The 10,468-nt window shown below is 34.5% G+C and overlaps 1 long non-coding RNA gene across 1 annotated transcript; it reads left to right on the forward strand.

Moving 5' to 3' along the window:
- The first annotated feature begins 1,072 nt into the window (after positions 1-1,072).
- On the forward strand, positions 1,073-10,024 carry LOC122139534. Its single transcript, XR_006156372.1, has 3 exons — positions 1,073-1,366; positions 5,404-5,582; positions 9,027-10,024. It is a non-coding gene; the product is annotated as an uncharacterized LOC122139534 (long non-coding RNA).
- The last annotated feature ends 444 nt before the right edge of the window (positions 10,025-10,468 follow it).

Consider the following 10,468-nt stretch of genomic DNA (forward strand, 5'->3'; position numbering starts at 1 on the left):
TCAGCATAATGCAGAGAAACGGGCTTCTGTAATGCATCGCTAATGTTAGCACACGTCCATGTGAGCTAACGTTATGTTACTTTGCACAAACATGCATAACTTTGTTCGACTGTCATGAATATATGAAATGTCCATTGACATCAAGTACAAGTTAGCCAAGCATAGATGAATCTTACCTGTCCAGGAGAAAATTAACAACGTTGGCGTCTGTGTTCAAATTCTTCTTCGTTTTCAGCCGTCTCCATCTTTCAAAAGCATCTCCAATACAAATTCTGGTTTTATTTCGGACTTTGTCACGACGAATTTCTGAATTATAACGAGGTCTTTTTGATTTAGTAACATTAGACATTTTTATCCGACTGGAGTTAGGGCAGGTTACAGCAAAAGCTGGCAACACGGATCCCGAAACATACTGACTTCGTGATTGGTAGATAGGTGGAGGGAGGCGCGTCAGGCCAAAACACAAATTACAACATCAACATCAGTTGAGGGCTGCAAGTCCACTTTTTAAATGACAATATCCTGGCCGGACTACTGTTGTCAGTGATATGAGTATTTGAAATGAACATGATTTCTTAATGTCTAGCGACACATCAGGGCCATTTTAAAATTAAATAAAAAATAACACTTTAATTAATATTATTTAAATATTTGTATTCAAATACATTATAATGATGAAGTTGCAGTTTAGTTATTTAAATTATATTATTTTTAAATGTAATATCAAATAACACTTTAGTTAATATTAATATCAAGTCCTTTATATGAGCTTTAGCATGTTAGTCAAAACAAAAACCATGGTGAAATATTATTAAAACAATGATTTTAAATTTGCTGAAAGGTAAAACTTTTATTATATTTATATAAAACAGTCATTAATGTATACTCACCTAAAGGTGTTTTTTTTTTCATTCAATAGAATTAAGTGCACTTCTTTTTCACAAAGGGCAATAATGCTTTATTTAATACATAGAATATTTAATTACTGACAAAGACAAATTAGTCTAAACTGTAACTTTGGTTGAAGTTAATGTGGTATTTTAATTTTAAACTTTATTTTATTTTTATTTTTCACAAACATTACTTACAGAACAATAGTTGGACCCCTGCAGTGCCACTTAGTCAAATAATCAATGTAAAAGTAAGATTTTAAGAGTAACATAATAGTGTAAAGTTTTACTTTTAAAAGCAACGCTTCCAGTCCTGATTTTAACACACTCTTTGTTCATATTTCTTGTGTTGTGACGTGCGATAACCCCTCTCTTCTTTTTACAGTCGTAGCACTTGCTGAAAGCACTTGGCTTTCTGTTTCATCTGGGATGATGTGCTCTCTCCTCTCTCCGTGAAGACATTCCTGACGGCCGAGGTAACACAGATTTACCCTCTGCACCACAAATGTGTTTAGAAAAGATATGATATACGGGGCCCAGCATTTTATGACTGGAGCTGTTCATTACATTCCTGAAGTGGCGGCATATCTCAGCGAATACTGGTCTCCTTCACCTCCCAGCCTGACCTGCGTGTGTCCTCCCAGATCAACAGTCAATTACAGTCTCTCTCGTATGCTCGCTCTCTCACTTTTTCCCTCAGAGAAGAAAGGAAGGTTTTGGGCCGGCCGCGGTGCCACTGCCTGGCTAATTAGAACCAGGGTCTGTTAAAACGAGAGCTTTAGTAAAACATGCAGTAAAACCCTGAAGGCGAACCATAAACTAACCCATTTCTTTCATTCTTTCAGAAGGGACTCGGTCTGAAACCTGGGCGTAAACTTTTACGAGCACCCCTGGGGTCACCAGTAAACCCGTTAATAGAGATGAGATATGAGGGCTCCCAATGGCCTCCCATTTTGTTTCTTTTTCAGGTTATTTTTTTTTTTTTTGTATTCTTAAGTAGGGTCAATTGCTTGGGTTCCAGCTCAGGGTTTCTTAGAGGAGCAGCACCAAACAAAAACAACTTAAGTGTAACTCGGTCATGGTGCAGCAGACTGTTATTTTACTGAGTCATTTAAAGTATTTAATTTTGATCAATCAAATTTAACTTATTCATTTGTTTTCTTGTTTTATAAATGTAACATCATACTGTACATCCTTACAGGAATCTTCATCTACATTTAACTTGATATAGAAAGCAAATTTGTCATTGCTTATACACTACTGATCAAAAGTTTGGGGTCGGTAAGATATTTTAATGTTTTTGAAGTCTCTTATGCTCACCAGGGCTGCATCCATTAAATACATGTAAATACAGTAAAAATGGTAATATTACAAAATAATGTTACAGTTTTGAATATATTTTAAAATATAATTTATTCCTGTGATGCAAAGCTAAATTTTCAGCATCATTACTCCAGTCTTCAGTGTCACATGATCCTTCAGAAATCATTGACTTAATATAAATCAATATACTGATTTGCTTTTCCAGAAACATTTATTATTATCAGTGTTGAAAGTTATAAAATTCAAATTAACAACATTTACAAGAAATAGTTTTTTTTTCAAGACCTTTGATGAATATAAAGTTCAAAGGAACAACATTTATTTGAAATAGACACAGAAATAGATATTTGATATATTTAAAAAAAAAAAAAAGTCTTTACTGTCACTTTTTATCAATGTAATGTGTCTTGAAATAATAAAATAAATAAAATTCCTTAAAAAAGGTTATTGAACCAAACATTTGAACATTAGTGCAAGTTAATTATATTTAGTTATATTTAATTTAAAAAAGCCCTCTTTAGATGATGAGAAGATGTAATTATTGTGGCAGATAAGTAAAATTTTAAATATATTGTTTTTGTTTTTTGAACATTGAACATATGTTTGTCAGTCTGCCCAAGATAAATTTAAAGGCCCTTCACATAAAGCTAATTTTTGTGCCCCATCTGAGATTTTTAATTGTTGGATATAAAATGCAAACAGACATCTTTAGCCGTTGTGAGTTACTTTAATATGGACTCCTAAAAAAGATTTTTCAGACTTATATAAATGGGTAGAAACCCCATTTTTAATTAATTTACATATGGGGTCAGCATGATTAATTGTGTTTTCTCATTATTTTTTGTTATTTTTTAATAAGTATATCATTACTTTTGTTACTTTTTTTTAGAAATATATAATCATAAATAAGTATAAATATTGTTCATATAATGCGATTCAGTAGCATGGAAACTTGGAAATCTTTTTTTCCAAACAAAATAAGCTCTTTTATATATATATATATATATATATATATATATATATATATATATATATATATATATATATATATATATATATAAAGAGCTTATTTTGTTTGGGAAAAAAAAGAGTATCTTTAGTACTTAATTTGTCACTAATTTGTATTTGGCTTAGTTTTGACAGCACACACACAAACACCTCTTTTAGGCCCGAGGGGGAATTTAAAGCCCTGATCGGAGGAACACCAAATCTATTAGCACAGGAATGATGATGCCGTTGAAAAAGCTGACAAAACAATTTGTTAATATTACAAATGATAATGATTTTTCGGCGCTCACGTTGCCCCCGGGCAACAAAAACACACCAAATGTCACGTTGCAGGGTTTGTATGTCTGCGTTAACGTCGTCACGAGGGCAGCACGCTTCATATTTCAGAGTTACGCTAACTTTCTCGGGTTACCGCATGTCCCGGGCTTTCCTAACCCATAGACCACCCCCGATTAATCTTCCCCTTGTAGCGCCTTTATAATTTGCCATTACAAAAGCCATTAAAGCACAGTCTGATTCAGGCCCCCGGAGGATATTCTAGCTGAGAGATCGAGAGGCTTCTAGAGGCCCCTGGCGGCCCTTTGCACCTCGGACGAGCCCCGAGTCGAGCGGACAGGTCCTTAAAGCTGGGTGAAAAGATCAGCCAAAAGAAAACAAGCATGATTAATGAGAGAAAACGAGGGCCCTTTGCTTTCTTTCATCTGCTCTGATTCTGGTCTTCAGTGAGCCATTAACCCACAGGACAACTGTCCACCGAAACGCTGAGAAATGAGCTCCCTGTGCTCAGTTCAGGCAAATGTTTATGCCTCACAAATGAAGGTGGAACCAAGGGACATTCAAGAGGTGGAAGAGCGTGGAGGAGAGAAAAACAAAGCTCAACTGACTGCTTGGAACCCGAGTTGAACCGATATCATTAGTAACGGTCTCGCGACTGCCCGGCTGCCCGGCTAATCACTAAATCTCTTTTCGCACCGCAAAGCCAGGCAAAATCAGCTCTGAAAGTGAAACAGCCTCATTTGTGGGCCATTTTAAATGAACCGTGAGGTTACAGATCATGTAGTCTACAAAATAAGCACAAATCAGAGCATTAAAAGTAAAGCACTCTGAGGAGAATTCACTGGATGAACTGTTCCTGTGGATGTTGCTTATTCACACATGTGTCTGTGTTGATTTAGCGCTTGATTCTCTACAGAAATTATGCAAATAACAGCAAAACACCAGCGCTGAATGCAATATGCAGGGTGTTTTAAAATGCATTTTTATTTTCCTTGAAACATGTTTAGAAATGTATTGAAGGAAAGCGCTTCAGCAACACTTCTGCTCAAAAACTATTATAATATTAGCTGTATAACACTCAGAGTTAAGATGCTTGTTTTCAGCACCTCAAACATTTCATAAGACCTGAAGCCCTTTATTAGATCACATTAAAGGTTTACTTTGTTCTCCTGATAATAGTGCTTATGCAATATATTTTATTCGTAATGGCAAGAGTGAAAATACATGGAAAGAGGAATATTTATTTAGTAATGTATGTCTTTGTTTGTTTGTTTATTCCCTTGAATACAGGGTGTGGGTGACAAGGTTGTAGGAGGGTTTATACTGAGCCAGTCTGTAATTTTTTATTTTTCAGTGAATATACCACTATGCACCGTCTTGTTTTATACCAATAAAAAGATTAAAAGTAAAAAATAAAAATAAAAAAAAATCATAATAAATGTATAATTAATATTAAATAAAATATTTAGTTGTTTAATTTAAATAAATATTTAATTAAATTTAATTGCAACAATTTTTTTTTATTATTATTATTATTTTTATTTATTTTTTTACAGTGCTGCACTGTATTTTACAAAATGCCTAATTTCCTCAGGAGGTAATAGAAAAACATTACATTTTCAAGACATTTATTTATAAAGTTCCCCATTTTATACAGAAAAAGGGCATGTTTTGTTGACAGTAAGTTCATTTAAATATGATGCAGCACTTTAGCAGACAGTGCCTGTTAAACTGGTTTTTGGGTGGTTGGCGAATAAGATGTGGGGTTTTGCACTGAAATACTGAGCACAGAAATAGTGCAACTGTTTTTGCATTTTTTCTTCAAGTTTAATCATCTTTCATTGAATTGCTGCATATGAAAATAACTAAAAATATATTCTTTCTCCACATTTGAACATCCGTGAAGATAGAAATAAAGAAGTTTCGAGGCCGACGCAGCACACAGGGGGTGTGTGTGTGGGTACGGTTCGCAGCAAGTCCAGCCGCCCGCACCTGGACCGGGGTGAAACGGAATATGAGCTGAAGCCGAGGCCTGCCAGCGAAGAGAGAGGAGCTCAGGGTCAGGGGGAGAAAGAGAGAGAGAAGGTCAGTCACAAAGACAGTTTCACACAGTAATGTGTTTCAAAGCTGTTCCCTCTGCAGGGGTAAGAAACACTCCATCACTTCATATCACTAGAAATCCTGAGGCCTCTCGCTAACCCTGCACATTTCACATTGATGAAAAGTGTTATGTAGCAATGCTCGAATGTGATTTAAAAGAATCGGACCATTTTATATTTCAGCTTTTGCAAGTGTAACTATGATAAATGGCTTGCAGATCTTAAAAAATGGCCTTCATAAATATGAAATTGGGCCGTCGCACTCAGTGCAACACTTTCTTTCTTTCATTCTTTTGACCAAAATAATGTTGTGAAATCCATAGAACTGATCAACTGATTTTTTTAGTGTGATATGATCCACAATTTCTCATTACATGACATTATGAGAGATATCTGAATGATGCAAAAGCATGTTTCCTTCCTGACAGCTCTGGCTGCAGAAGAGCACTCATGGCCTGCTGGGAGAGGGGAAATAATCGTTCATTAACCTTTGAACTCAAGAGGGCGTCAATTCAGTCAGGCTTCAGCTGCAGCACACACACATACAAGATAAACACACATATTCCCTGCAGAGAGCCTGCAAACAGGCAGTTTACAGAGAAGCATAGAGACTAGAGAAAAGATTAGGTTCATGATGATCTTCTGTCGAACATGCCAGTTTCATGCTCAAATTGATTCTGTAAATGCAATTCAATTACTTTTTTGGTTGTACTTTGTTTTACAGTATGAGAGAGAGCTGGGTAGATATTACTTAAAAAATTTAGTCCATTTCTTATTCCAAATTACATGACAAAAAATTTAGTTAGTTATGTAATCCATTACATCACATATTTTAGGTAACATAATCGGACTACTTTCTGATTATTTTTTTTTTTGTATTACTTTTGACCTAACTTGTATATCACATTGATTTTAATAGGATAATCTTGCCATATTGATATAAAAATGCAAAGTGTAAAAAAATATATATATTCAATTCATTGTAATTAACATTACATTATGTGAAGGTTCGTAAAGGTACTGCAGGGGGTTCTTGAGTTTAATTAATGAAATCATAAAAATATAAAAAGCAAATAAATCATTTTAAAATAACATGACTCAAAATGAAATACTAAATGAGTCAAAAATCAACAACATTAGTACATTTTTATAATAGTCAGTAATTTTTTTTTATTCTTTCTTTTTTTTAAAGAAATTAAAAATTTTATTCAGCAATGGTATGTTGAATTGTTAAGAAGTGATAGAAAAGATTTATATTGTTAGAAAATATTTATAGTTTGAATAAATTCTGTACTTTTTAACTTTCTATTTATCAAAGAATCCTGAAAAAAGTATCACAGTTTCCAAAGAAATAAATGGAAGCACAACTGTTGCCAACATTGATGATTCTAATAATAAATAAGAATATTAGGATGATTTCTTAAGGATCATGTGACTAGGGTTGCCACCTTCAGAGAGGCAAAATAAGGGACACCCATTCACGACTCCACTCCCCCCCCCCCCCACCTATTAATAAAAAAAAACATGCTCAATCATTCTTATTGTTCAAACTTCCAACAGAACCTATTAATATTGTTATTTTAAATTTGATTATTTATACTTATTAATTATTATTAGTCTTTTTTTGACAGTTCTGCAGCTGCTACCTGGATGGCATAATTTTTTTTTTAATTATTATTCATTTGCTCAAATTAGGGCTACATTTATTCGTCCCATTTTTATCTAAATACTAAATAGTAATTTGTAAAAAATGTATATGACATTTTGTATATATTTATGATTAATATAAATGATAAATTAATAAATAGGGTCTAACATTAATTAGAATCTATTAATTTATCTGTCTAATAATGTCTAAAAATATAATATTTATGTCTACCATGCTCTGATAATGTATGGAATATTATATTAACAGACTATCCCAATTTTAATAAAACAATAGGCCTATACCTTGAAGCACAGATGTGTCTGTCACTTTAAATGTATGGTTCACCCAAAAATAAAAATTATATAAATCATAATTTACCCAGGCTGTTCTAAACCTGCTTAAAATTCTTTCTTCTGTTGAACACAAAATAATATACTTTGAAGAATGTGGGTAACCAAACAGCTTCTGGTCCTCAGTAACTTCAAGAAAAAATAAATAAAAATAAAATAAAATACTAACAGAGTCCTTGGGGACCAGAAACTCTTTGGTTACCCACATTCTTCAAAGTATCTTCATTTATGTTCAACCGAAGAAAGAAATTATTAAGGTTTGGAACAACTTGTGGGTGTGTAAATGATGACAAAATTTTCATTTTTGGGTGAACTATCCCTTTAAGTCAGACAGTACCAACGTGAACAACTGAAATGCTTTCTCTGCAAACTGCACGTTCATCATTTAGTTACAGGATAGACACACTGATAACTTTCTTATTCATCCCTACGTCTGGAGAGTCTTGTGTTCAAAGGGCGGATGTGAGTTAGCTCTAGATGTTTTAAACCGCGCTGGTTTAGCGCATGAAAGGGCTTTAACGGCGCGCGTTCTGGAGACTCCGTCTCTATGAACAAAGATGCCAAAATGGAATCACGCGCAAATGTGCTTCTCTAATACCTCGTATGAAATTTATTTAATTATAACTGCTATTAGTATTATAAACAGTGCAATATACTTTTTTGTTCATTCAACTATATGTTGGCATTTGTAAAATACGGGACAAATCGCGTCCCGTATTGATTTGATACGGGACGCATAATTTTACCTTTAAATACGGGACGATTCCGAATTTTAAGGGACGGGTGGCAACCCTACATGTGACACTTTATACTGGAGTAATGGCTGATGGAAATTCAGCTTTGCATCACAGAAATAAATTATATTTTAAAGGATATTAAAATAGACACCATTATTTTATATTGTAATAACATTTTGCAAGATTACTTTTTTTTTTCTGTATTTTTGATCAAATATAAGTAGCCTTTATGAGCATAAGAGACTTATTTTAAAAAACATTACAAGTCTTACTGATCCCAAAATTTTGACAGGTAATGTATATTTTATTTGCTTACCTGCATGTCATGTGACCATTAACCAACGGAGGCCGGGGAACATGCATATGTGATATTTAAATATTAAAATATCTATTTTAAAAATCTCAGGGGTTCAGATAACTTCAATGCTTCAAATAAATATATTTGGTGAAAGAGGTTCAGATGACAAAAAAGGTTTGGGAATGTATATATTACATACTGTATATATAATCATTATTTTTATTATTATTATTGTTATTATCATTATTATTTTACTGAAGTCAGTAATATCCCTCTGTTTTAACAATGTGTGTGTTGTTGTTTTCTTTGTTGTTGTTGTTGAAAGATTTTATATGATTGACCCTGCCAATAACCATAAAGGTCAATATTGACTATATTTTTTTTTCCCTTCTTGCAGCTTAAGGAGATGTTCGCTATGAAACCCCACATTTCCTTTGAAGGAGGGACTTGAGCCACTTCTAGAGGTCAGAATATCTCAGAAAGTTGAGGATGACCAGTAAGCAACCACCCAGAACTGCATAGCAACAGCCTAGCAACCATCCACATCCTAGCATCATGGTGGAGACTTTTACATAAGCAAGCACCTCTAAACATCTGCATTATATTGCATTATATCCCGTCCCTAAGTATTAGTACAGACACATGCCTGAAAAATCATCATGGTGGTTTCTCTGCAGTTAAAACCGAATTCCTGCTGTTTGTGCCATTGATTTTGTTGTCATTTCTGTCTGGAGAGCAGAAACAGTTTAAATCTTGCCCTCTCACAGTAGCTATAAACATAGACTGACCCCAGCCCTCGCGCTGACATTATAAAGAGTGTGCCGGTAGTTATGTGTGAGTCAGTGTTGTGTAAAAACAAACCAAATGCCATGGACAGAGCCGCAGTGTGTCAGCAGTGCTGTTAGCAACTGCTTCAGAAACAGCCTGCCTGACATTTCCTACAAATGGATAGAGTGCAAGAGAAAAAGCACATCCTGGAGGAAATGGCAGAGTTTTTGACTCCACTGGCCCGTTAGAGAATAGCTTTCATCGATTTGGACCATAAAGGCAGAGTAGAATGGTCAGTGTTCATGTTGCTTTACACTAACCTGCTATTGGACGCTTGGAGAACATGACATGAGTGTGTATTGCTATCTCAGGCTATCTGGCATGTCAATATTAACTTCTTTTGTACAGAAAAGTGTGGTTCTGATGTGATCTTTTAAAAACACTATAGCTACCCAAAAATGCTCAGGTGTTGCTCTCTTATGGCTTGGTTTCATTTTAGTATCAAATTGATCAAAAATGTGATTAGAGGACGTTGAGATGATATCTCTGGCCTTTTGATTGCATACTTTAGTATTTTGGCTAATCTGTAATATTGTTGAGATCTTGAGATCTCTCCTTTTATTCTTAAAGGGGTCCTATTATGCTCTTTTACAAAGTATTGATTTTGTTTTGGGGGTGTACTAGAACAGGCTCTCATATTAGGTTGTTTAAACAGATTATTTTTCAACAGATTATTTTTCACATATTTTACATTATTACAACACCTCTCTCCCCAGCCTGAACGGCTCAAATAGTTCCTGTATCAAATGGTGGCTTCTGAAATACGAAATGTGCTGTGATTGGTTAGCTGGGCTAGGGTCTGTTGTGATTGGCAGCACTCTGCGCCTGGTCGGGAAATGTCATGCCCCTTACCATAGCCCCCTGCGAGCTTCAGTGTAAATATTGCGTCAGTATCAAATCAATCTGAGCGAGATTTAAACTCTGATGATTGTAACCACTCTGCGACTCGTTTGTTGTAGTTTTTGAAAAGTGATTCCTGTTAAATAAAATAGCTCCTTTTGAAGTGGACTT

This window comes from Cyprinus carpio, chromosome B14 (genome assembly GCF_018340385.1).
Source record: "Cyprinus carpio isolate SPL01 chromosome B14, ASM1834038v1, whole genome shotgun sequence".
Lineage (NCBI taxonomy): Eukaryota > Metazoa > Chordata > Actinopteri > Cypriniformes > Cyprinidae > Cyprinus > Cyprinus carpio.